The 25,179-nt window shown below is 43.1% G+C and overlaps 1 protein-coding gene across 2 annotated transcripts in view; it reads left to right on the forward strand.

Annotated features, from left to right (window-relative positions):
- Positions 1–25,179, forward strand: part of ZHX3 (zinc fingers and homeoboxes 3) — a 62,033-nt gene that overhangs the window by 11,030 nt on the left and 25,824 nt on the right. For both annotated transcript variants that reach the window (XM_019539646.1, XM_019539645.1), the window contains exon 2: positions 15,618–15,723. The gene's annotated coding sequence lies outside the window, so the exon portion shown is untranslated. The remainder of the gene's footprint in view (positions 1–15,617; positions 15,724–25,179) is intronic.

A 25,179-nucleotide genomic window follows, 5' to 3' on the forward strand; every position in this document is an offset into this window, starting at 1 on the left:
AAGCGCCTACATTGAACACCTTCGAGAGTAAATTGGATGCTTATCTTGCTGGGATCCTATGACCCCAGCTGACTTCCTGCCCTTTGGGCAGCGGGCTGGACTCGATGATCTCCCGAGGTCCCTTCCAGCCCTAATGTCTATGAAATCTATGAAATCTTTAAATTTATATTGTAAAGGGCCATCTTCTTGGTTTTACAAAATATAATATGGTATTGTATCAAAACAGTGGTTAACTACAATGTCAGTTTTTTTCTTCTGTATTTAATTTCCTGATATTATTACTCATCAGGATTATGGGAGGCAAACAGAAGCTTTCTCCTTCCTAATTTCTTCATAGCACCACCCCCTTGTTAACATCCCACTTGCTTCTACAAGGATGACTTTGAGAATAAGCACTGTAACTTGCCACTGAATTGAGCAGGTGCAAGGAAAGTTTTCTTCCTAAGTGAAAACCTAATGGTAAGTAGCATGTTGGGACATGCCATGCAAAGAAAAATACCTGGTAACAGTACTGGGTGAAATATGGAAAACTCTGACATTGACTGGAGTGTGTTAGTGGGTAGTTACATTGTCTACACGTTACTTTGTTTCAAGCTTCCAAATAACTCTTAAGTGACTTAAGACTTAGTAGTTATTGCTTTTCATAACCAATAATCCTGTTCTGAAAGTACGTTGGAGCTGAGCACTGTATTACTGAAAACAACAAAAGCCTTTTAGCTCTTTTACATGATTTTAAAGATCTTGCCTCCTTGAGTCTGCAGATCAAGCAACTCAGTTTTCCAGCTTGATATAAAAATGGTGACTTACCCAAACATATGGATACAAGAGATGATTTTGAATAGGTTCTCCTGCCTCACCCTTGCTGAATGCCCACCCAGGTTCTGGAGTCTGGATGAAATGCCGGAAGAGATTGCATCCAATAATCAGAATTCTTTTCACCTCTTAGAACAGGGGTGCGCAATTATTTTGGGCAGAGGACCACTTACTGAGTTTTGGCAAGCCATTGAGGGCCGTATGATAGGCAGCCAGGGGCAGATAAATATTAATTTTCTAAATTTTTTAGGGGCCTTGCAGGCCAGATAGAATGGCCTGGTGGGCTGCATCTGGCCCCCGGGCCACATTTTGCCCACCCCTGTCTTGGAAGCAGTTCCTTTAACTGAATGAACAGGTACAGTAGCAATCTGACTCTCATGACACGTCTTCCAAATATAGAAATGTTTAGCAAAACACTAATGACAGCTTAGCGCAGCACCCATTACCAGCAGTGAAGGGTCTGGGGTGCTTTCATTCAGCTTGCATGTTAATCTTTAGCACAGTTTGTGAAACTGTAATGCAGCCCAGCACTTACGAAGGGCAGGGTTGGCACTGGGGAGTTGGGTTTGACTACTTAGGCCCTGATTCTTCAAACCTTAAACCAAGTGTAACTTTCCATAGGGAAATAGTCCCATTAAAGTCATTGGAACAACGCCTGTGAATAAAATGGTATAAGTACTAAAAGTGCATGTAGGCTAGGGGATCCAGTTTCGGGGGGTGAAAATGGGAATTAGTATGCTGGGACACAGACTGTTACTAACACTCATTTCTCGACTATGGACATAATACAGGTTTCCATCCATTGATTTTTTGAAGTCAAACAAAAGTGCCTTTTTTCTCATTTTGCATATGGAGAAGCTGAGGCAAAGAGGTAAGGCTCAAGATCACCCAGAAGATCACGGATAGACCCAGGAATAGAAAGCAGGTCTCCAGAAACCCAGTCTAGCACCTTAACCCTCTCTGGCCTCCGTTTCTCCCAGTTTAGAATACTAAGAACTGATACTATGATCAGCATGTGTGAAACAGGTCTGGCCTGTCTAGATTCCTTCAATTTTTAAAAATAATTCAAGCGCAGTGTTCTTGAACAAGGGATAAAAATAATGCAATTGGATCACTGTGGTATTTACTACTTGTAGTTGTACTAGGGATAGTGATTGACTCAAAAAAAACCTTTACATTGTTTGCCTTACTACCCCCCCAACACTTTGTGTTCTTCTAAAAATAAATATTAATGTCAACAGCTCTTCAATAAGTGAGTATGCATATCCTGCAACAGAATCTTATGTTTTCAAGTAAAGGAAAAGATTTAGCTGTAAATCTTATTACAAGCAGCAGAAAGAAGGAGAGCTTTTAGTATGTTTTATACTTTCTCATCAATAAGATCTTAATTTAAAAAAAAAAATCAGGAGCTGAAAATACTTTCACATGAGAGAGAACAAGGAAGGTCAGCTGAGGTGAGTAAACAAGTTTTTTTTTTAATTTAAAAACCCCCCAAGAAACAGGTTGCCTTCGGAGCGTGTTACAAGCATCTCTAATACAGAGTCGTCTTTGGTTCTGTAGTTGTTTTGGCCCTCATCATAATTCATAAACAGCTTTTTACAGCAAGCCTCTAATTATAATATACTGGTTTCTTAGGTTCCTAGATCAGCTGTGAAATGTTATTCTTAGACCAGTGAGAATATTTATATTTCTTGTGGGAACTCTGTGAGCAGATTTAGAATTCATGGTGACCACTACAGGACATCAGAGTATGTTTAGGCAGTTAATAGACTCTCTTCATGGGGCTTTGGGGCTTTTTTTGTTTTTTTCTGTTTTTTTTTTGGGGGGGGGAGGGGAGGGGGGTTGTTGTCAAATCTATTTTAGGGGTTATGCTGAATATTAAGCAAGAATTAGGTGCCTGATCCCAAATCCACCAACATCAGTAGAAAAACTTCAGATGACACTTAAGTTTTGGATCAGGCCTTCATTGAAGTGGAAAATGATCTTGCCAGCTATCATAGTTTATCATGAATCTCATGATATTTGATGTTTGTTTGTTTGTTTTAATGAAAGCCTCAGACCTTGAAGTAATGTTCTTACGTGAGAATCTGAGCTTTTAGGTTAAAAATATCCTTTTGGTTATCGAGAAAAGTTTGAAAGCGGGAACCCTAAAGACTCAAAGAGCAAATGAAAGACCCCCAAATTCAATTCCCCATCGTTCTTTCATGTTCTCATGACTTTTAAGCCAGTGTAACGGTATTTGGAGTCCAACTCCTAGGTTTTTATACCCTTTTAATGTGCAGTGTTCTTGCTAGGTGGTTGTTTCTTTCCTTACAATTTAACTTGTTTCTCAGATTATTGCCTTGTACAATCCATTCATTACCGTCAGTCTCCACCCCCACCCCCCCTTGTCATAATCATACTCTGGTTTGGTTTGATATAGCCCTGTCATCTTTGTGGAAAAAAAACAACAAAACCCGTGATTAAAGCAGCTTTTGTTCAGATTGGGGTGAGGACACACATCTGTTAGATTTGGAAGGGAAAGTGTAATTGCTGAGGGACCAGGAACTCATTCCATTTCAAGCCTTCTCCAGCTTGACAGAACCCGTGTAAACCATTTTAAAAAAACTTGCAGATTGACACACCTTGATTCGCAACAAATCCTAAATAACACTGAGCTGCTTCAGAATCCAGTTTTGCTAACAACCTGCCCTTTGCGAGTTGTATTATTAATTCAGTTTGTTCTGCACATAACTGAGTTTTCTTTCTAAAAGCAAAACTACACAAGCAGATTACTGTGAGGTAAGGGAGGCTGTGACTATAGAGTGCATCAGCTGCTCTTGGCTAACTGTGTGTCCCCTCCTACCCAGAAGATTGCCCCTAACTGAAAGTTGTGTGAGTGCATTACACTTAATTGTGGGATCCGAGCATGCATGCAAGTAGTAAGCTAAGAGTAGCCAAAGCACTCTGAAGGTCATAGCTAGCTTACCCCGTAGCAACCGGTTTGTACAGCCACATGTTTATGTATAACAGTTCCTTAACCACTGTGTCTGAGCACCTCCTGAACTTTACTATATGTGTGCGCGCGTGTATGTATATATAAATAAATGCACGCACACACGCACATTCATGCAACACCTGCGGATGCATCTACATGAGATATGGTGACATAGCGGTGGCGGGCATGAACTGTGATGCTGATGTTACATCACTGTAGCAATGAACTACCTCGCTATAGCATGTTGCTACGGCGACATAGCTGCTAAAAATAACTTTGTGCCACCAGGATGTTGCAGTAATGGCGGTTGCTGTGTTGTTTTTCTGTACTTCCTAAAGCAAGTACTAAATGATGGCACAGTAAGAACTGTGCCATGGGGAGCACATGTCGATGTGCCCTGTGAGGTCCATACAGCTGTATCTCCATTGTTAGCTTTCCCTGTTCTGTCATGTTAAAATGTGATTTCAGTGAACTACTTGCACACAAAGCTCATGCTTTATATACGATTACAAACACTTGTGAACCCTACTTTTGCAGTTGAAATTCACAGCATATTCACGCCTAAGCATTCAAAAAGGAAAAAAATCCAATTCCCTGGAATCATGCAGTTTAGTTAAAAATCTTTAAGTTTTTCAACCTTTAGATTACATTATAATCATGCTTTTCCTCATGAGAGCTAGAAACTTTTTTCTCCCTTCCCTAAAATGCACAGATATTTTCATGATTCCAGGAGCTAGGGTTTTAAGAAATCCCATTGATATTGAGAGGCATGCAATAAAAAAAATTGCAGGAGTTGGCAGCACTGGATTGGATATACAGGTGATACCAAACCCTTTTTATCACATATTTGTAACAGTAGTTGTTCGAGAAGAGAACCTGCACTGGATAAGAGCTTTTGGGGGCGGGGAAAGCTTTTATAAAGGGTCACTGACCCGTGAAGACACATTTTGCAAATAAATTTGAATGTGTTACTATTATGAAGCTCTCTCTTCAGGTTGGGCAAACAGTTTCACTTTTGTTTCTTGCTTTGTTTTCTGGTTCCTGTGGGCTAGCAAAGGCTATCAGGTTGCAAACGCACTGAGGGCTAAGGATGCTTACCTTGTAATGAGCACACCTGGAAATGTTCACGCTGTAAAAATCTTGTCTACAGAATATTTTAGGCCTAACGTGGCTGACCATCTACCTTTAAGAAATGGGATCAGGAAAGTACTAATCATTTGTTGTGTGAGTTTAGGAGCTGCTTGGTACAAAGTTTGTCCTTGCCTTTGAGAGAACTAATTCCCCCTGTGGTTTCAGGATCAAAGGCAGATCAATTAATCCATTACTCTTCAAGTCAAAAACAGAGTTCAAGGGGAAGACAAGGAAATTGAATTTGCAGGTGGCAACTATTATTATCACCAATATGTAAACTTGAGGAGGAAAGGCCTGTGGTATAACATGGTTCTCATTTGTGTTGCTATTTGAATTGTCCTTTTATTTGGACTAACTGTTCAGTAGAGAAGTTTAGATTGGAATATATAATATTTGGAAAATAAAAACCTTCCTTTCTGTGACGGGGCCATCCCCGGGGCCAGTCACAATGCCAGCCCACCTACCTGTCTAGGGCAGTCTGCCCTGACTCGTCTGCCACACCTTGATGTATTAAATAAACTGATGGGGGAAAGAAAATGCAGGAGACTACCCATTTAACGCCCTGATGCCAAGGGCATAATACTTGTCTCCAACCTCCCCATTACCCTGTTCCATGCCTCGCGCATGGCATCCAAAATTCACTTCTAATTCTCCTGGCCCCATGTTGCTGGGCTGCACTTGGCCACTAGCCCAAACTTTGTCTATGGATGCCTGAGGCATACTTTGGCTACATGCTCCCTTACTGGGGCCTCTCATCAGGTTCCTAGCCCCTCACGCTCTTCCCCCTCACTGGGGTTACTACCTTCTCTGGGGCTTTGGGGCCTTCCATCCCTTAGGCATCAGGTCTCCGTTGATGTGTCTGGACCTCACTCTCAGCCTACAGCCCACTCAGGCCTCAGGTGTCTGTCAGCATACCTGGACCTCACTCCTACTCAGGCCTCACTCTCTCTTAGGCCTTGGGTCCTTCTGGCCTCTCTGTTGTTGCCTAAGCCTGTTGCGTTTCTCCCAGGGTGTGCTGCCCTAGCCTTTCTCCTCCACAGGGTCACCTGCAAGGCAGCAGGGGCTGAGGCTTTCCAGCATCCCATACTCGCCTTTCACTAGGGAGGCACTGGTGTGGCATTTCTTGGGGACTGCCCTGCCACAGGCAGCCCCATCACACCATCCTCCCCAGCAGGATGCAATTTTAAGTCATGCCCTGGGACCAACTGCAGGCCTACCTGCCCTGGTCCTTCTTCTTTTACTGGGCTTCTTGATGTTCCTCCATCTGAGCTGCTCATTCTTGAACCCTCTGTTACAGCCACTTCCACATCACATGTTCTCAGTCCCTGGCCCAACTCGCTCAGATCCCTTATAGGATGCCTCCTTCATAACAGCTTGCGTGTTTGCTGACCATCTGTCTTCTCTCAGTAGTGATGTCCTCCCCGAATCGAGGGGACCTTCAGCCTGTTCTAGGCTCTGCTCCTGCCTCTAGACCAGCTGGGGTGCCAGTAGCTCTCTGCAATCCTGGCCTGCCCATCATGGTAGGCTTCCATGCCCTTGGGCCTATTGCCTCTGGCCCCCTTGCAATTACCAGGCAAAAGCCTGAAGGTCAGTCTAGCAGCAGCTGACCTGTCTACTCTGCAGGGGTCCCTCCTGGGCCCCACCATACAGCATACTTCTCACACTGGCTTGCCTAGAGCCCCAGAGATCTTATACCCAGCAGCCCATCGCTCCACTGGGCCCATCTGAGCCCTGGCCTGAGTCACCACCCGTTGCAATGCCTGGCCACCCAGTAGGTCCACTTACTCTGAGCCCCATCCTAGGCTGACCTCACTCTCCCACGGCCCATAGCCATTTCCTTAGGGCTTGGGACACTCCCTGGGTTCCCAGGAACCTCCTCCATCCCCTTAGGCCCTCCCTTGAACCTCAAGAGTGTTCCTGGAAACAGGGGAGCACCAGCTGGGCGACATTACTTTGGCAGCATCCCTGCAGCCACTGCTAGCTCTACTCCTCAGGGCCTGCTCTTATTCTGAGGCTGCTCAGCCGTGCTCCAATCAGGCAGCCACCTGGCTATCATGTGACTGCCTGATTGACCCTGCAGGCTGCCTCACAGCCCGCTCGTGCCCTTTAAAGTGGCAAACACCAAAGGTGCACCGTCACACTCTTCTTTGAACTCACAATTAAAATCACTTTATTTTTCAGGAAGCCTGATGGTAGAATTAAAGACACCATCTACATCAACTGAACACATTTCTGCAATTTTGTTTTACCTACTGTTGGTACAGTTTACACCTGACTTTCGCTGGAAGATGAGAGACAGTTTTAGTCTTATTTTTGGCAACTGGTAGCACGTTGTATGTGTTGCTGCACTGCACTGCATGAAAGATCATGGAGTTTCACATGCTTACCTGTCTTCCACATCACAGTAAAACCATAAAAAGCTGACAGGAATTTGGCAGTAGAGGTAATATGTACTTACTTGTTTTGAAAATTAAATTAAGAGAGTTCTAGCTGGCAGCTTCCATTTGCATAATGGTGGATGCTTGAGAGGCTATATGCATAGTACAAAAAAGTATGTGTAGTTTGTTTTTGGCAATCATGAAGGTAGTAAATGCTATATATAGATACTAGGATGTATTAGCTTTCTTCATCTTTTTGAAGCTGAAATTTAAGGGATTGACTGGGGCATAGGAGGTCAGGCCAAGTGGGACCATGTTAGATCAAGCTAGGGTTTTACCAGTGGAAGCCAAAGTAAAAGCCAAGTGTCAGTCCTAGTTGAGGGTATCAAGCCAAGGGTCAAGATGAGTTCATGATTATGACAAGCCACCAGTCCAAGAGTGGGAAGGCAGGAGGAGCCAAGCCAGAGGTTGAGTAGACCAAAAGCACAGCAAGACAGACTGTTGCCTAGAGAGAACTAGGCAACTTATGAGCTTATGTAGCTGATGTGGGTGGGACCTCTTCCCTGAGGAATGGCTCAGCCTTATTGCTTCCAGCTGGGGCCTGGTACTAGCTCGGCACCCAGCTGGGCCCTGACTCATACAAAGCCAATGAGAAGTGATATCTTAGCATTTATTATTATTAGCATTCCTGGAGCACCTAGAGTCGAGCTCAGAAAATGTTCTGGAGAATAAAGTATTTGCAAAATACTTTGGGGCTAACCAGCCTTGGTTATAAGTAAACTCTTTGTGAATTTGACTTGAATCTGCCATGTAGATTCAGTTTGAAGGGAGGAAAAACTTGAAGGGTAAAAAAGGAGGAAGAGGCAGTGGAGGTGCAGATAGACTAAAACACTTAAGCTAGGATGTAGGAGATCCAGATTTAGTTCTTTCCTGTGCCCGAGGGGCATTTACCAACATCTGTCATCTCTTAGGGGAGGGTGCCATAACATCCAGGCTAGACGGTGCTTTGAGTGCTCTGTCTCTGGTTTGCTGGTACTTTTTGCACATGTGGTCTGTGAAACAGGTGTTACACTTTCCAAGTAAAGCATCCTAATCATCAGAACAAACACAGATTGATTTTCTCTCTCTCTGCCATAATGATTAGTCAGAGCTGTTATGCAGGCTGGAACAGCCTAACTGGGAGAGACTGAGAGAACTGTCCATCATCCCTGTATCAGAGTGAGTGAGGGCCTTCACTGAGAGATGGGGGATACAGTTACATTCCCCTTAGGCAGACGAAAGCTCTGAAGTAGCATTTCCCACATCCTGGGGAGTGCCCTAACCTCTGGGTTACTGGTTAGAAGGGGAACTACCACTTTCCTCTACTAATTTTTTAATCTTTTGTTTCTAGTACAAGTGCCTAAAATCTAAATGCTTTGCTTCTGGTCAAACAAAACATTGCATTTGATGTGCAGTGAATTGTTTTAGCTGTTCATCTTAGCGATTTCAGCTTTTTTTTTCAGTTTGGCAGCTGAATCTACAAGCAAGTATTTGCAGAGGCCTAATCTAGATGCCCCATCAGAATCTCATTGTACTTGATGTTCTGAAAATATATAACAAAGATGGTCCCTGCCCAAAGAGCTTATACTAGAGGTTGCCCGTCCTTTTTTGTCTGTAACCCTATTTCTGGGGAGGTGGCCCAACTTTTGGTGATTTCATAAACCTACTTGCTGTTGGAGCCTGTCCACAGAAAAATCATGGTTTAAAACTTTCTAACATAACTTATATTGACATAAGTGTCATCTGTTTGGAGCTATACTAAGATAACTTTATTATAGGCATGTAGGTTATTACCTTGCCCCTGACACCAAGAGGCAAGTTGCTCTAAAAGTGCCCACCATTGTCCTTTCAGGGTAGTTGCTGTCTGTCCATGCTGGCACCTAGGACACCTATACATGTGCAGCAAGTCTGTTCTGATGCATCGTAATTACAGCTGTAATAGTGTGTGGGAGCAAACTTGATTAATTGGGCATAGTATCTTAAGCATGGTAATTACCAAGCTCCAGCAGACTCCAGCGTTTTGTGTATCAGCATCCCTGCACTGAAAAATGTCAGCAGGGTCATTTTAACTAAAACTCGTTCGATGAGCTTTAGTTAAAGTGCCCCCACCACCATTTTTCAGTATGGGGACGCTGATAAATGAGCCGCTCCAGGTGCTGTAATTAGAGCAGCTCTTGGAGCTGCTATAATTAAAGCATCTCCCCCCCCGAGCGCATGTATAAATGCCCCCAGTATAACACATGTCAGTACACAAAACCAATGCAAATTACAATTACTGTGGTCTAAATGTTTCCTATGTCCAGGCTCTCAACAGTTGTTTTAGAGGTTCTTCCTGGCCACCTTCTCCCTTCAGAGCATGCTCAGTTAGGCAATCATACACTTGCGAAGCGCTAGGCTGAGACTCCCTCCAACAAGGATTGGTGAGAGAATAAATGGGACTATTCAATCTAGAAAAGAAGACTTTGGGAGGATTTGGTGGCAGGTTACAAATATATCAGGGGTGAGCATCAGGGGCTAGGTGAACAATTATTCACTAAAGTGCCCCGGAGAAAAACCAGGAACAATGGTCATAAACTCCTAGATGAAGGTTTCAGATTGGATATAAGGAAAAACTTCTTCACGGTTTGTGTGACCAGGCTCTGGAATAGACTCCTAGTGGGGGTGCAGGCACCTACCCTGGAGATCTTCAAAAGGAGACTGGATGCATACCTTGCTGAGGTTATTTGACCCCAGCAGTCTTTCCTGCCCAGAACAGGGGGGCTGGACCCAGTGATCTCATGAGGTCTCTTCCAGCCTTAAGCATCTGTGAATCTGTAAATGTAATTAGATGGTGAGACTTGGACATTTTACTGTTGTGGTGTTTGAAGCATTGTTTAAATAAACCAAGTGTGTCTGACATGTCCATGGGTATCCTGAGTGGAGCATGTTGCTATGTGGAACGCTGGTCTGTCTGAGTTGCTGAGGGATTCCCTGTTGTTCACCTATAGCTGTGCTGCCTGACTTCTTGCTTCCTTTGAGATGACTTGACTATGTGCATTGAGCTATGCAAGAATTAATGCTGACCTCCATCAGCAAACATTTCTCTAAAGGTTGGCTTCCCAGTAGCTTTATCCCCCACTCTGTGTCACTCCTCCTCCCTCCCTCCCCCCTGCCTTTTCCTCCTCGTATTGTCTCATCTTCCTATAAACTCATGTGGTTCCAAGTGTGATGAATTTGTGTGGTGTTGGTGGGAAGGAGGAATGGCATGGCTTAGATCCATCTCCCCTTCTTTCAGAAGGGTCTAAGCTGTGTTTAGTAAGTTGCTTAGATCATTTTTCCCTTTGTGGATAAATAAGTAGGAAGGAGCTGAATGCGGTAGTCATTTCCTAGTTGGGAAAGGAGAGGACCTGAATGAGTTTGGTGCATGGGTTCCATGTGACTCTTGCTTCTAAGTCATTTGGCTGTGTTTGAAAATCCCATCTTTTATTTTACATGAACAGTTCCACACATGAATAGGATGAATGTGGTTTGGCCCTTGTGGGACAGGTTGAATCCGTTTGTTGTCCTAGGAGCATTGGGCTATCACTCAACATGAAACTCCATGGTTCAAATAAAGCAATCATCTCCTATACATGTGGATTGGTTCAGTAGTGCAACACGGCAGAACATTCAGGTTTCTGTGGTAGCAGAGACTTGGGGTTCTGCTGTGCAATGGGGTTGTTTTCTGTCCATCAGAAGTAAGAAATGATTCAGCAACAGATTTTAGTGTGTTTTGCTGCCACTAAGGCTTTAACTGAAAGTGAGAGATCTGCCATGTCTGAGGATGCTCCCACTGTAGTAGTTGCTTTTTCTAAGAAGTGCTAGTAAGGATGAATTCCTGGTCCTGTGTAAACATGACCTGGAATTCTAACTTTAGATCAGCTAGACAGCAACTCCAACATCAGTGTTTTAATTGCATCCTGATGTGGGGAGAGGTGAAGCTTTTAAATAAAGTGACTGGGAAATGCATCCTGATGAGGAAGCCTAGAATGTGACCCCTTCACCCTCTTCATTTCTTGCAAAGGCAATGCAAGAGACTCCAGTTTTATATTAGGTTTTATTTTATTTGCATGGCCAACTGCATATTAGAAACTTTGTAAGCAAGAGCAAAATAGAGGACTCATACTCATTGTCCGAGAACAAAAAGGAACATCTCCAATGGCCCTGCTGGTATGTCGTGAGAGAGAGTTCTCTTTTAGCTGTCGACATATCGCAGTGCTGCCCCTGGGAATATGAGCAAGAGCTTCCAGAGCAGAGCAACTAATCCCATTAAAATGGTTTGAGGCACAGGAGCTGATCCCTTTCCACCTTAAGCCCCTCACTTCTCTTGCTAGGAATGAAAATGGAGAAACAATCTAACATTTTGAAAATGCTTAAATTATTATTTTTGCCTGGCGCTCTGAAACATGATTAAATCAAATGTGTTATTCAGTATTTAAATAGGAGTTCTTGATAGGTGGCTACAGGTCATACCTCATGCTAAACTGTATCTACAAAATGTGGACTTTGCTTGCTTCAGCTAATATGTCTAATTTGCGTAGTTAAAGTTGGGGGCCTTCATTTCCTAGTCAGACACTCTAGATGAATCCTTTTTTTTCCTTGTTTTTCTCCTAAATGGCCTAAAACCCAGACAGGTCTTCCTGAGTCGAAAGAACTAGTGACCAAGACCTCTGGAAAAATCAAGCCACTTATGTATTGAACAATGTGCACTTGATTAGGAAGCCCTGGCTTAATAAGTAATGTGTATGCAGTGAAATCCTTCCCTCTCCCTGCTTTGGTCTGACTAAAATGGTGCTAGTGCAGTCACCACTGGAAGTCCAGCTTTCTGGCGTGGAAAGGGCACATATTAGTCAAGTCCAGAGGCATACTCAGTGCTATAGCAAGGGGGCAGGGGGTGAGCGGGGTCAACAGCCCTGGAAACTGCAGTGAAGGGGTGCCAACAGGCGCTGCCCAGCAGGCGTAAGGTGCAGGATGGAGCCATGAGTAGCTCATTTGGTGGGCACAGGGATGGAGGAAGGGTGGCACCCACTGCTGCTCGCACTCATAGGCAAGCATGGGAAGGCATGTGCCCCCCAGATCTGTGCATGGGGCAAGGGTGGGCTGCTGCTGCGGGCTTTGCCCGAGGTGCCAAATTTCCTTGCTACAGCACTGGGCACAGCTAAGCAAGCCAACCCAAGTTCTAGATCATCATTGCTAAGCCTGTAACTAGGAGCTGCTACAAATGACAGCATCCTTGGACTAGAGTGATTGAGTACTTGCCGGGGATTAAAAAGCCTTTCAAACAAACCACCCCCTTTATTGTTGGGGATATCAGGAAAAAGAGCAGCTTCCTTTCTTCCAAATTAGTATGTTATAACCTGAACTAAAAAGCTACTTTCTGGTTTCCTTCTCGGAGGTGGAATATTTGCCAGTGTGTGCTGACAGTAGCTGCTCCACAGTCCTGAAAATATTTCTCAGCAAGAAGAAAGTTATGTGCACTGTGAGAATTCCTTTTTGGAGGCCTTCCGACAATTAAATTGTTTCTTTTTGTAAGTGTCACTTCCTTCTTTAACAGCTTGGTCTCCTGCGGAGTGGGTCTTGGAGAGGCTGTTATCTTACCTCCTCAGCATATTTACAGAGTATCAGATCAAACTGTACTTTTCTTTCCTACATAGGCTTTTTTTGGCCTGTCAGTGTACACTGATTAGTAGTAAATGAGAGTCTGACTGAACACTGTAAAAAAAAAAACCCACAAAAAACCCCTAAAAAGACATTGTTGCCTAGAAGCTAAACTAATGACCTTAGTTTTTGATGGTGTATTAAGATTCAGGTGACAAATTCAAAACCTCTGGTTTAATGTTTCAGAACCTATTTGTGCCCCAGCTCCTCTTTCTCTCTTATGCAAGGAAATTTAGTTGAGGTTCACACGGACAAATCTGTAACCTTCCACTCCAGATTTTTAGAACTCACTAGCGCTTTTTGGTTGCTAAAATTAAAATTTTCAGTGCCCTTTAACTTGACTTGCTTGTATTTTCAATTTTTTTTAAAGTCCTGCACCCTCTGGCAATCGCACTCCTTTTGTTTATATAGGCAGCCCAAATCATGGTATTCAAAATCATCATGACTTGGACTATTTGGTTATTCTCCAAAAATAAATGAGTTGGATTAGACCCAAACTGGTACCACGATTTATGCAGAATAAACTGGGAGTGAAAAACTGTGAATATGAGTTTCAAAACTGATCTATTTTAATAGCTGCTACCCCAGAAAGAACAACAGATAAGCAATGTACAAAAATTCTGATGTTGCAGGACCTTTACACAGGCTACTGGAGTAAAAACCACTTAATCAGCAGTTTCTTAATGATGCATTAAACTTTCCCTGGTGTATAAAACTTTGTTACCTGTTTTATCAAGGCCCTGGCATTCACTTTTGGGTTATTTCCAGTGTGTATTGAAATGTATCTGGTTAAAAATAAACATTTTTTTTTTTTTAAATGCATGTAGGAGAAACACTTGGCTTAAGTTTAAAGGGCAGAATTCAGAAGTATCATGCTCACTTTCATGCGAGTGTGTTATCATGTAATGTAGGCTTGTGCCTGCAAACCTTTTGAAAAATTAAGTTTATGAAGTACAGCTCAGGAAACTTGTGCCTTCATGAAGGCTTCTATGGCACCATAAGCTGCTCTTTGCTATGATAGTTGACGACAGTCATTGAAACCATGCAAGTGGGTGTGAGGGCAGAGGGGGCTTTAGAACTTGTGAAAGTAACTTCCAAGTCCAAGCTAGACCGATGTGAATGCAGGACTACCCATACAGCTTCTGCACTAGAGAAAAAAGTTTTCTTTAAGGATCAGAAACATCAAGTTGATAAAAGAAGAGGTGTCAAGCATATGTGTCTCAGTTCAGTTGGTAAGCTTCCACAATATTTTTTTCCTGTATTTAACATGAAAAGTGCTATGCGTGAAAGCATTCCTTCCAAGGGGAAGTGTCCTGAGTTCATCCAATGTTTCATTTGTGAAAAATTGTGAGCAAAATCCATAGAGCATTTTACAAATAACCATATTCTTCTGCCAGGGCAGATCTATACACAACTTTTAATATTATGTGATGTTTGTTTTCAGGTGATACGGGGGATTCTAGTGCAAGCTTCTAACCTACGATGTGGGGGAAGAGCCTTTTTCCAGTCTGATGCACGTTTCTATATAGTCATCTTGTTAGAAAAAATGAATGTTAGACTTCAGACAAATTACTAGGTGTGTAGTACAGAAGTAGCTAGAAAGTTTATCTGCAGAAGATTCTGTGCTGAAAGAGGCAATGTAAACCACACAGAAGAGGTAAAGGATTTTGGCTGGGAGCATGCCTGCTGAAGAAGATAGGAGTACTTGGTTTGCAGTAGATGATTATTTTGCTAGGGTTTACTGTTACAACTTCCAACAAGGTGAGGCAGGGGACATGTGCCACTAGCTAATCTGTAGCAAGGAACATCTAATAGATGTGAATTTTCCTTAACTTGAAGATATTAGTGCGACTCTAGTTTCCCATTCTTGTTATAACTTCAGCGCACTTTTCCCAGGCAACTTTTTTTTACATGTAATGTTATCTGTTTCTGAATTTAGTCCCAGTCATTGACTTCGCTGTTTTTTCCTTTCATAAGATTGCATTTAGAAATTATGAAATATCTAGGCCTGATTTTGCTGTTTGAGTGGGGGGGATGGGATTTGAGCAAATGGAGACCAGAGCTGCTGAAGGAATGAGCAAATGGAGCTGCTGAAGAAAACGGAGGAGGGCAAGGAAGCACGTAGCTAAACATAAAACTGTGGGTTTATATATAGCTCCCCAATGCAGCCGTGGTGGTCAAGTATGTAATAACTGCGTATCCAACCCCCGGCTAGCTGAGGTTTATGATTCTCAGCCACTTTAGCAAACCAAATAAATGGTTGCTGACACCATGAGCAGATCTCTGTAACTGAAGTATTTTCTTTTCCCTCTACTTATTCATCCTGCTGTTCACAGTTGTGCAAACCAGGGTGTCTAGCTGAGGGCTCAGCAGTTCATTTATTTTATGAAATAATACTTAAATCTCTTTATTACACAAAGCAGCAATTTGTGGAAGTTTCTGTGCAGGTTTACTGTATGTTGCTTAGACATCATCAAAGGTGGGCTGAATGAAGTTACTTGGTATATAAACACAAATTCAGGGTGGTTTTTTGTTTTTAGTATTGGAATCTCCTTTCCCTTGGAAACCCTAATAGTAGGGGGTCTTATATTTTTCTGTTACAGATCTGAAACTTAGCTGCAGCTGAAGTGACTAATGACGCTAAAGATGCATACAAGTACAGAGGAAGAACTAAAAAATGATGCATTAAGCAACTGTAAAGTGTTGTGGGTAAGCAGCAGTATTTGGTATTTTACAGTTTGTGTGTAAAAAAAAAAAAAAAAAAAAAAATGTGTAGAACAGGAATGTGGCATTTTTAGTTCATGTTACTGAGTTGCATGAGAGAGTTGTTAAATGGGTATGAAGGGCCAGATATTAAACCCATGGGACCAATGACTAGCCCAAGTAATTGTTCTGAAGCTCTGGGAAGAAGGACAATGAATGTCGGGGGTTGGAGGAGAGAAGAGGTGGCTGCAGTGATCCTACTTGAAGGTCACAGTCTGGTTGAGAAGTTCCCTCAAAACCTTACGTAGTCCAATGCCTCAAAAAGCCTGTGCAACCCACTTCCTGCCTCATCAGATGGTGGTATACCCTCTGGCCAGCACCAAGGGAAATAATACTGCATTGAGCTCCGTGGCAGCACAACACAGCATTACTACCCAGCCTCACTGGTTATGCTTTCAATGGGCCTTTGAGAAAGAAGCTGGTTTTAGCCTGAAATTGTGCCAGTATTGAAATGGCAAATGTAGGGTTGGGATCCAGATGTCTAAGTGCAGATGCTCCATCCCCTTGTTGGGTTCCAACAAAGGCATAAAGTTGAAAATGAGGTCTCGCAGGTGTTTTGAGGAAATGACTGGAAGGTCTCTGGATTAGTTTTTGCCACAACCATGTAAGGGTCAGTCCCTTTCATTTCCATGCCCTACTTCATCTTATCCAAAATACCCCCTAGACCTTATAATATAGTAAGTCTCCTGCCATCTTGCAAAGGGTCTGTAGGAGTTAATTAGTGCTGCCAAAAATGCTTAAAAAAAGTAATGCAAGTTCCTCTTGGCTTCTGCTAACATACAGATAAGAGACATGTCCCAGTAATTGTGCTTGGTTTTTCTATCCTGGTGTTTCAGAGCTTTTGGCAACAGACTGAAGCCAAAGCAAAGAAGAATCTACCTTATTCATAAAAAACAGATTCTTTATTTTTTTTAACCACAATTTTTTACAAGCAAATGTATACCAGCACCCTAATTTCTTCACCCCAGTCTCATTTGCATGACAAATTTCTTCACCCCAGTCTCATTTGCATGACAAATGATGATCTCAAATAGAAATTGGGGACTTTCAAGTCCTGTGTAAGTTTTTACCCTACGACAGGGATCTGCGTCCTCATTAGGAGCACTATAACTAGATAGTATTTAATAAAACACTAGCTTTTCTGGCAACTTTTCTACCTAGGAAAGGGAAAGAGAGATTAGTTTTACTGCACTGAAGATAACAGAATGGCCCCTCTAGCAGGTAAGTGTTAGTGAATTTATTGGAACGTATCTAAATCCTTTGAACAGTTCCCTGTGAGCTTTGCTAGACAAGACTCGAAAGATTTTGATGTGTTGTCTATCTGTCAAATCCCCAAACACGTTGCCCTAGAAATCCTGCCAAAGGCAGAGAACATTGGTACTCCTGTGCACAGCACTTTGAATTGTCCAACAGTTGTGAGCAATGGAGTTGGCAGTAGATTTGGGGTAAATTTCTGTTTGTAGCTTAACTCCACCAGGCTTTGGCCTGCGGCAATGAAGTGTTTGCAGTAGAACCTCCGAGGGGAAATGCCAAATTTACGCCTCTAGTTTTTTTTTCCCACTTAATAATAAAAACCTATTTGGATGATGTGTGAAAAATTGTTATGAACTGAGTGGAATTAGTGCAGTTAATTTATTCAAGGATTTAAATGCAAAGAGAGCTGAAGCATTAGAACAACCTGTGTGATTCTTTCTGTATGCTAACAAGCCTGCTTTGGCATATGGATGGTTTCTGGTATTTAAGTTGCCTTAAGGAAATAAACAACCAGTGTCTCTGCTCTTAAAACTCAGTTGCTGCTTTCTCTGGAAAAGGAGTTGTTATTTTTCGTTTCCTTTCTGCTTTACAGGGATTATGCTAGCATGGGTATCATCAGGCTGCTTTGTTATGCTGTTGGATCAGAAGTGTGCAACAAGGCTTATTAGCTTATGGAGCTTGAGGGGTTGCTTTTGTTTTAGTTTTGTTTGAGCTAATTCTCCCCTACTCTGGTTTTTAAATACATTCCTTTCTGTACTTAGCTCACTGTGTTTGCAAGATGTATTAAAAAAAGATTTCCAGGCTCTGTGATCATTCCTTTGAACAGTAAAACTTAGTTTTCAACAGCTGTTCCTAGGAACAGGGCTTAAAAATGCACAGCTGGACTCTGAAAAAAGTGTAATGTGTAGAATTCAGTGTGGAAGTAGTCTTTAATCTCTGCTTCAACCCCGGTGGCAGTGAGAGCTATGGAGTTGTGTTTGTTTTATCTTTGTGTGGTTTATTCTGTTTCTTGCTTGTGGCTGTCCATTAGTCTGACCAGTGCTGGTTCAATTTTCCTATTCTAAATGCAAAATATTCCAGGTGGATAAGGGCCTTGTTGCACTTTATGCTGTAATCTATACAAGTGTAATTGGCTTAGTAGAACACAGTCACACCTTCAAGGTGAAAGCTATCTCTGACTGTCCTTCACCTGCACAGCTATGTCTAGCCACCAGAGGCTTGGTAGCAGGAACAGGACTAAGAGCCTATGTAAAAAGGGGCCCAGCCGTGTTTTTCTCCAGAGCTTACCCCCCATGCCACTGCTGGCTGGGCTGCCACCTGACCAGGTACCACCTGAGCGCTGAGGGACCCAAACCTTTTATTTTTTTCTTTCCAGGAGCTCCCCCCTAGCCTCTACCCCCACACCACAGGAGCAAGCTAGTCCAGGCAGCAACGGGAGGCACTGTAGCTACTGGGCACTGTAGGGCTACAGCACTCACTCTGCCTGATGTCCCTGGGGGGGGCAAGGTCCCATGCCTGACCCTACTGTGCCCCAGCATCCCCACTTGCCCTGACTCAGGAGGGGGCTGCTGCATTCTGGGATACTGGAGGGCTTCAATTTAGGTGGAATAGCTGAAGAGTGTGGTCATACCTTAATGGAACAGGAGCAAAATTAGGCCGATTAGAGATAATCCTTCCCCTGGAGTGGCGTAACTTTAAGACAAATAACAAGTGCTTTAAGCCACCTAAGGGTTTTAATATGCAGCCAGTCCAGAGGTTATGAGCTCCAGAAACTGCCTAAACTTACTGTGCAACAAGGACCTAGAAGTTTGAGTGTAATTAAACCGAGAAGAGCAGCAGTGATATTTGACCTAAAAGGGAGTATTTAAAAGCCATTCAGATGTGATTCAGATGTCAGCATTTCAAGCCATGATGACCCCACAGCTCAATACTGCTCAATATGGGTATTGATACCCCCAGATACCCCCCACAAAGGATCCATGTGCTAATTAGCCCTCACAACTGGAAACAGGTGTTCTTGTCATGAGTCCTGGGATCTCCAAAAAAATTGTATGCAGATGAGGTGTAGGTTTAAATTGCAATTGGATTAGGTTGCAACTTACGCACTGTGGGACCACACTAATAGTATGTGACAGAGGGGGCAACAGAGGGATCCTGGGTGAACTGGCCAGGTCCTTATTAGGTGATGTTTGCCAGACACTTAGGGCAGGTGAAGAAACAGGAATCAATGGACATGGGAAAGGCACAGCTCGGCTGTGGAAGTGAAATTTATGCAATGTAGTAGCTCACGATGATTTGAAAGAGTTGGCACAGAGGGGGACTGAGTGCAATGGGCACAACCACATGTATTATTCAGATGGGGTGCACTAACCTACCCTTGTGGTATGTATCTATCAGTATATTTGCTCAGGGTAGGCCATGTGCTAAGTGTTGGATGCATTTGATCAGCTTCATAGTTGGTTTCCATTACTGAGCACATGCTGCTTTTGGCAGCACTTTAATGATAGACAATGTACTTAATTATTTTAGTCTAAAATGTGCCCAAAGCTTGTAGGGGTTTTGTTTTTTCTAAATAATAATAATAGTACCATATTTACTCAAATACAAGACAAGGTTTTTCCTTTATTCTGCCCAAAACAAACAGATCTACACAAGTTATTTAATTTAAGCTCTAAAAGGGAACAAGAATTATTTACTGAACAAGAAAGTTGTAGAATTCTGAGTGTTGGACTTAGGGAATGAATGGGATATTTTCTATTGATTTAGAGTCAATTTCTCTCTTTAATCTTTTAAATAATGAATGATAGTGAGGCACAGGGAAAAAAAGCCTTTAGGCACTGTCCTTACTTCAGCTTTAATTGCAAAAAGCATTTTTAAATTCACTAAATATTAAAGTCCTCTCAAATATATACAATGTTTTATGTATTCATCGTCTACACAAAGACAAAGCATGGGGTGAAATTCCCTGATGCATGCAAAACTATAGGTAGAATTTAATAATGAATTATGCCAGTGTTAATGAGATTAATTTAATCTTTTCAAGATCAGTTTTAATAAGCTTTCCATATGAATAGAAATCTACTCCATAGGCAAATTAAATCATCATAGGAAAATAAGGGTGGAAGGGACCTCACAAGATAATCTAGTCCAGTCCCCTGTTCACATGTCTGTCCAACCTGCTCTTGAAACTTTGAGGATAAAGAGTCCTCATCTTCAATCTCAATTTCCTCTGCTATAACGTCAGGGTGGTGCATGGTCAGGGTGTAGGAGAAGTAGGAGCCACAGAAGAAGGACCAATCCTGGTACAAAGGCGAGCTGCAGTGAAACTGAACACCTCCTGAGTAAAGTACCATCCAATATCAAGTCATGGCAGGAAATAATCGGGCAACTCTTGTGGCATGACTAGATCAACTGCACTCATGCTCTCATGGCTCAGTCTGGTCAGGCACAGGGCTAGCGGGCCCCGTGGCCCTACCCTGTAGTGAGCCAACAAGCAGATGGCAATACCTTCTCTTCCAAAAAGCCACATATATCCTTTGGTGCTGTGACATGGCAAGAACAGGCATGGGTCTACAAGTCCTCAAGGGTGGAGCAGATGGAAGATGATGTTAGAATCTCAATGGCTGCAGAGGGGGTTGAAGGCTGCAGTGGAACAAGATCCCCAGGTGTCTTGGTCTTCCTGACCAATGGATCAAGGTCCTGTTTTGTAAAGAGCTGTGTGGAAGCTGATGTGCAGCAGCTTCTCCATAATGAAATAAGTCATGCACAGATGTTTTCCATGAAAACAGGTTTTATAGCACATTTCTTAAGTCCTTGGCAACCAGCTAATAATGACAGGAGCAGGATTGTGAGGTCTGGAAGCTCCTAGTCATGAACTGGCATGAAGGCAGCAGTTACAAGAAGGTCATCTAGCACTTTGACTAGACCGAAGTGAGATTTGGCAGCTGTAATGGATTGAGCAGTCCTCTTCAGGATCCTCTCTGCTCATCCCACGTGGGGATGAGTCTACAAAAGGTGCCTTAAACATAGCTAGTCTAATACAGTATTTTCTATTTCTTCCTGATTGGATAACTGTATCAAGTGGGATCACCTTTATTGAACATAAAAATACCAGCAAAAACATACTGTTATTTTCAGGACCTGGAAAATCAGGATCCTCATAGACATCCCTAATAGTGAATGCCCAGAGTGCTGCAATGCAATTGTGGCCTGCAAACTCAAGTGACACGACATTGATGTAGCTGCACTGAGTGAGACCTGGCAAGCAGGAGATGGGCAGCCCAAAGAACATGGAGGTGGCTATGCCTTCTTCTGGAAGGGTAAACAGGAAGGAGAATGCTGACTTCACAGAGAGTTGGTTTTGCCATTAAGAATGAACTCATAAACCAACTCAGCATGTTCCCTGTTGGAATGAATGAACACCTCATGACTCTGTTTTAAGCTGACAGAGCCATCCACCCCAACATGTGTCTAAGCTGCAGTAGTGTGTGTCAGTCCTGGGTAGGCCTCTGCCATCTTCAGACACACAGATAAGACGATCATGGGAGACAGTCATCCTTGACTGTGAGGGATTGCTGAAGAAGAGGTCAGCACGGCAAGAAGAAACAAGTGGCACAGTATGGTAGATGAGCCATTGGATTAAGTGTCAAGAGACTTGGAGTCTGAAATCCTGGCTGCATCACTAACCTACATGACCTTGGATTTCTGTATTGCTTGTCCACTTCTCCCTCCACCCTTTGTGTTGTTTTTTTAACCTGTTTGTTCTTTAGGACAGGGTCAGACTTACAAACTCTATATACAGCAACCTAGCATGGTGGAGTCCAGATCTCAGTTGAAGCCTCTGGATACTATTGTACTACATAAGTGGGAGTTAGATTTTGAAGCCAGGAAATTGTGACACAGTTGATTTCAAGTTCATTTTCAGTGCTTTGTCTTGTAGCATGATCCTTAGGCAAAGCATTGGCAAGCTGGTGGGCTCCCACTTAATCTCTTTATCATGAGGCATTTCTGTGGAAGTTGTTCAGTAGTTCTTGAGAGAGACTGAATGAGTCATACTTATTAACCCACAAGATAGCTAAAAGCAAGACATTAAAAGCACATGGATTTTCAGTGTCTAAGTTGGACCCTTGTGACTCAAAGCCCTGACTAAAGTGGTTTGAGCTGAAACCCAGAATGTTTCTCTTTGTCTCAACTTGTGGGAACAAGCAAGTGTGATTGGGTGCTCTCCTTGTAAGCAGGCATGACATGCAGGTGGGACCAGTGAATTCAGTTACTTGGCTGCTAACCACTATTGCCACTTGTTAAACAGCTCCATCCTTTCCAATATTAAAAGGCTAGGGGTTTTTTTGTTTGTTTGTTTTTTAAATAGCGGGGGATGCACTGGCTTCTTACAGTGCAGGAAACGTTTTTTTTCAGATGCAGACTAATACAGATGCACAAACCTTCAACAGAAAGTAGATTTTGAATCCTAAATGGTCAAGGTACCCATACAGTATGTGTTAGCTGGTCTGTGGTAACTCGTGTGGTAAACTAAACTGTGGTAACTTAGCCCTGTTTCAATCAGGGGTAAATTACCCCAGGTTAGGTTCCACTAACCACACTCTAGAAACGATGCAGAAAACAGCTACCTGGTGTTAACTGATTCAGGGTAAGTGGTCCCTTTCCTTTACCCTGGAATAACTTGCTCCTCTGTCTATAGCCTAAGAAGAATGACACAAATAACTGAAAAGAGTGTCCTTACAAAAGGTTAGAGTTCTGAAAATACCTCTGTTTTGCAAGTCACTTTTTATTAATTTTAGATTAGTTTTTAAAAACTAACTTTGGACAGCAAAATCAAGAAGGGGTACCTTTGCTCTTCCTTTCTCTTTTTAATTCATGTTTTGTTTTGTATTTTTTAAGGAAAATAATCTTGATATTTTAAAAGATTATGGTTTGGGTTTGGGGCTAATTAAGTTCATTATTTGTCAAGCAGGTAGTGGTAACCATCCACATACAATGGCAAAGTTGTTCCCAGAGCTGACCACAAGGTGTTATACACCTTTCTATTTTTGTCTGACTTCGTATTTGCACATCCAGTAAAGGTGCATGTGCTCCGACTTTTCCAACCAGCAGAGAGGAAATTTTCCCAACAAAGCAGACCTGTCAGTTGCAATAATGTGAAAACTTAAATAGCTCAAATGAAAAAAAGTTTGTTGAACTGCCAGTGTGGCATAACATTTAGAACATGGTGAAAGTTTCTTGGCAAGACCCACCTTGGTCATTTTGACTTTCCCCTGTGTATTTTATATTAATGTAAAACATAAAAGGTCACTTACCTGGTTCTTTCCAAACAAATCATGTCTGCCTGTCTTTTGGCAGAGGGTGACGATATCTACATGAACTGTTTTGGTCTTTACCTATTGTAACATTTTTTTAATGCCTACTGCCTTTTTAAATCCAGATTGAGGCTTAAAGACTTTCCTCAAGTTTAATATCCTTTTAGCAGCCAGCAGCCTCAAAATGACATTTTCTATTTCTGATTTCTGAGTGGCCTTTTGGAGTTGTTTTGCTGCCTAGTGGTAGGTTCCAGGCACTCTTTCCTATGGTATTAAAAATTGTTTACCTTTTCAGTACCATAAAGGCATGAAAGAAATGCATTTATAAAGCCGCACCCCTCCTTTAAAACCAACCAACCAAACAAAAAAACTCTGTGTAGTTATAAAACTAATCTGTGCGTGTATGTACCAGAATCTCTATCTCTGTGCCTCGCACAGTCAAGCATGCATGGAAATAGGCTACAGGCATACAAAGGTTCTTCGGGTAAATCTGGTATCTTTTATTAGACCAATTAAAATAGTTGGAAAAAATTCTTCTTTGCAAGCTTTTGGGTACAAACACACTTCTTCTGGCAGAAGGAGCATCTGCATTTGTTTTGAGTCTTGGTTGGTTGCTACAACCAACACCCCTGCAAATAGGCTAGTTTTACATATTTACAGTAAAGGCTTACGCAAATGATCAAGTTTGATGCATAGTTGTTAGTGACACTGGCACTTAATGTAGCACTTCTCTGAATGTTTGTGTTTGTGAATGGACATGCAGCTGAAGAATGAAATTAACTTAAGCTCTTAGGCTAAGTACAGACATTTTGAGAGGTTAAATCAGGTTAAAAATGGCCACCCAATTTAAACTTGGCTCATCCCGAAGCTGATCTTACATTTACAGACCTGGTCCCAGTGACCAGCAATCAGTCTAAACTTGTAACTGTACAGAAGTTACATGCACACAAACCAGTCTAAAAGTTGATTTAAAAAAAACAAACAACCTGGATCTATGTAGTATCAGACGCATTTGATTTAGGTCAAACTGGTGCATGGAACATGTGTTGACTTCCCCTGCGCAGCTTCAGGGCTGGGAAAACCCAGCCACTGGCCCCAACCCTGGGGCTGCTCTTTTCACTCCCTCCTCCCCACACACTGGTCTATTTTTTGCACTCCGGCAGTGTCACAGGGGCACTGAGGTGTCCTGTGCCTTAGAGGAGAAGGAGAGCTGTCAATCAGCAGAGCAGTGCAGCTGCAGGTTGCTGTGGTAACCAGCCGGTCAGGTGACCGGAAGGGGGGCAGGGCTGGGCCCTTTATAAACAGCCCAGGCTGGAGCCTAGGAGCAGTTCCCCTCTGGCAGCCGCAGGAGCCACAGCTCTGCGGGAGAGCTGAGCAGCAGAGTCAATGGTGGTGGTTTGACTGGCTGCAATGATGCGAGGGGAGAGAGAGAGCCCGGACAGACATATGGGTGAGAGTCAGCATTGTGTGGGGTTTATATTATAAGCCTGGTGCTTATGTGATGTTATAGCCAGCTGGCTGACTGTTTGGTTTACTTATCGTTACACCGGAGGACCGGGTGAGGCTGTTGGGGTGTGAGGAGGCCTCACGGGGGCTCCCCAGCAGCTTGGGGGTTCCCGGTGCTCAGTGGGGCACAGTGAGTGGTGCTCAGTGGGGCACAGCGGTTTGCGCCAGAGGCGCGGCAGAGGCCCCAGAGGGGGGGCGAGAGGCGCGGCAGAGGCCCCAGAGGGGGGGCAACGGGCGCGAGAGGTGCAGCAAAGGCCCCAGAGGGGGCAACGGGCGCAGAAGGCACAGCAAAGGCCCCACAGGGGGGCAACAGGTGCGGGAGGCGCGG

Source organism: Crocodylus porosus, unplaced genomic scaffold, assembly GCF_001723895.1.
Source record: "Crocodylus porosus isolate Cpor-Errol unplaced genomic scaffold, CroPor_comp1, whole genome shotgun sequence".
Taxonomy (NCBI): Eukaryota; Metazoa; Chordata; order Crocodylia; family Crocodylidae; genus Crocodylus; species Crocodylus porosus.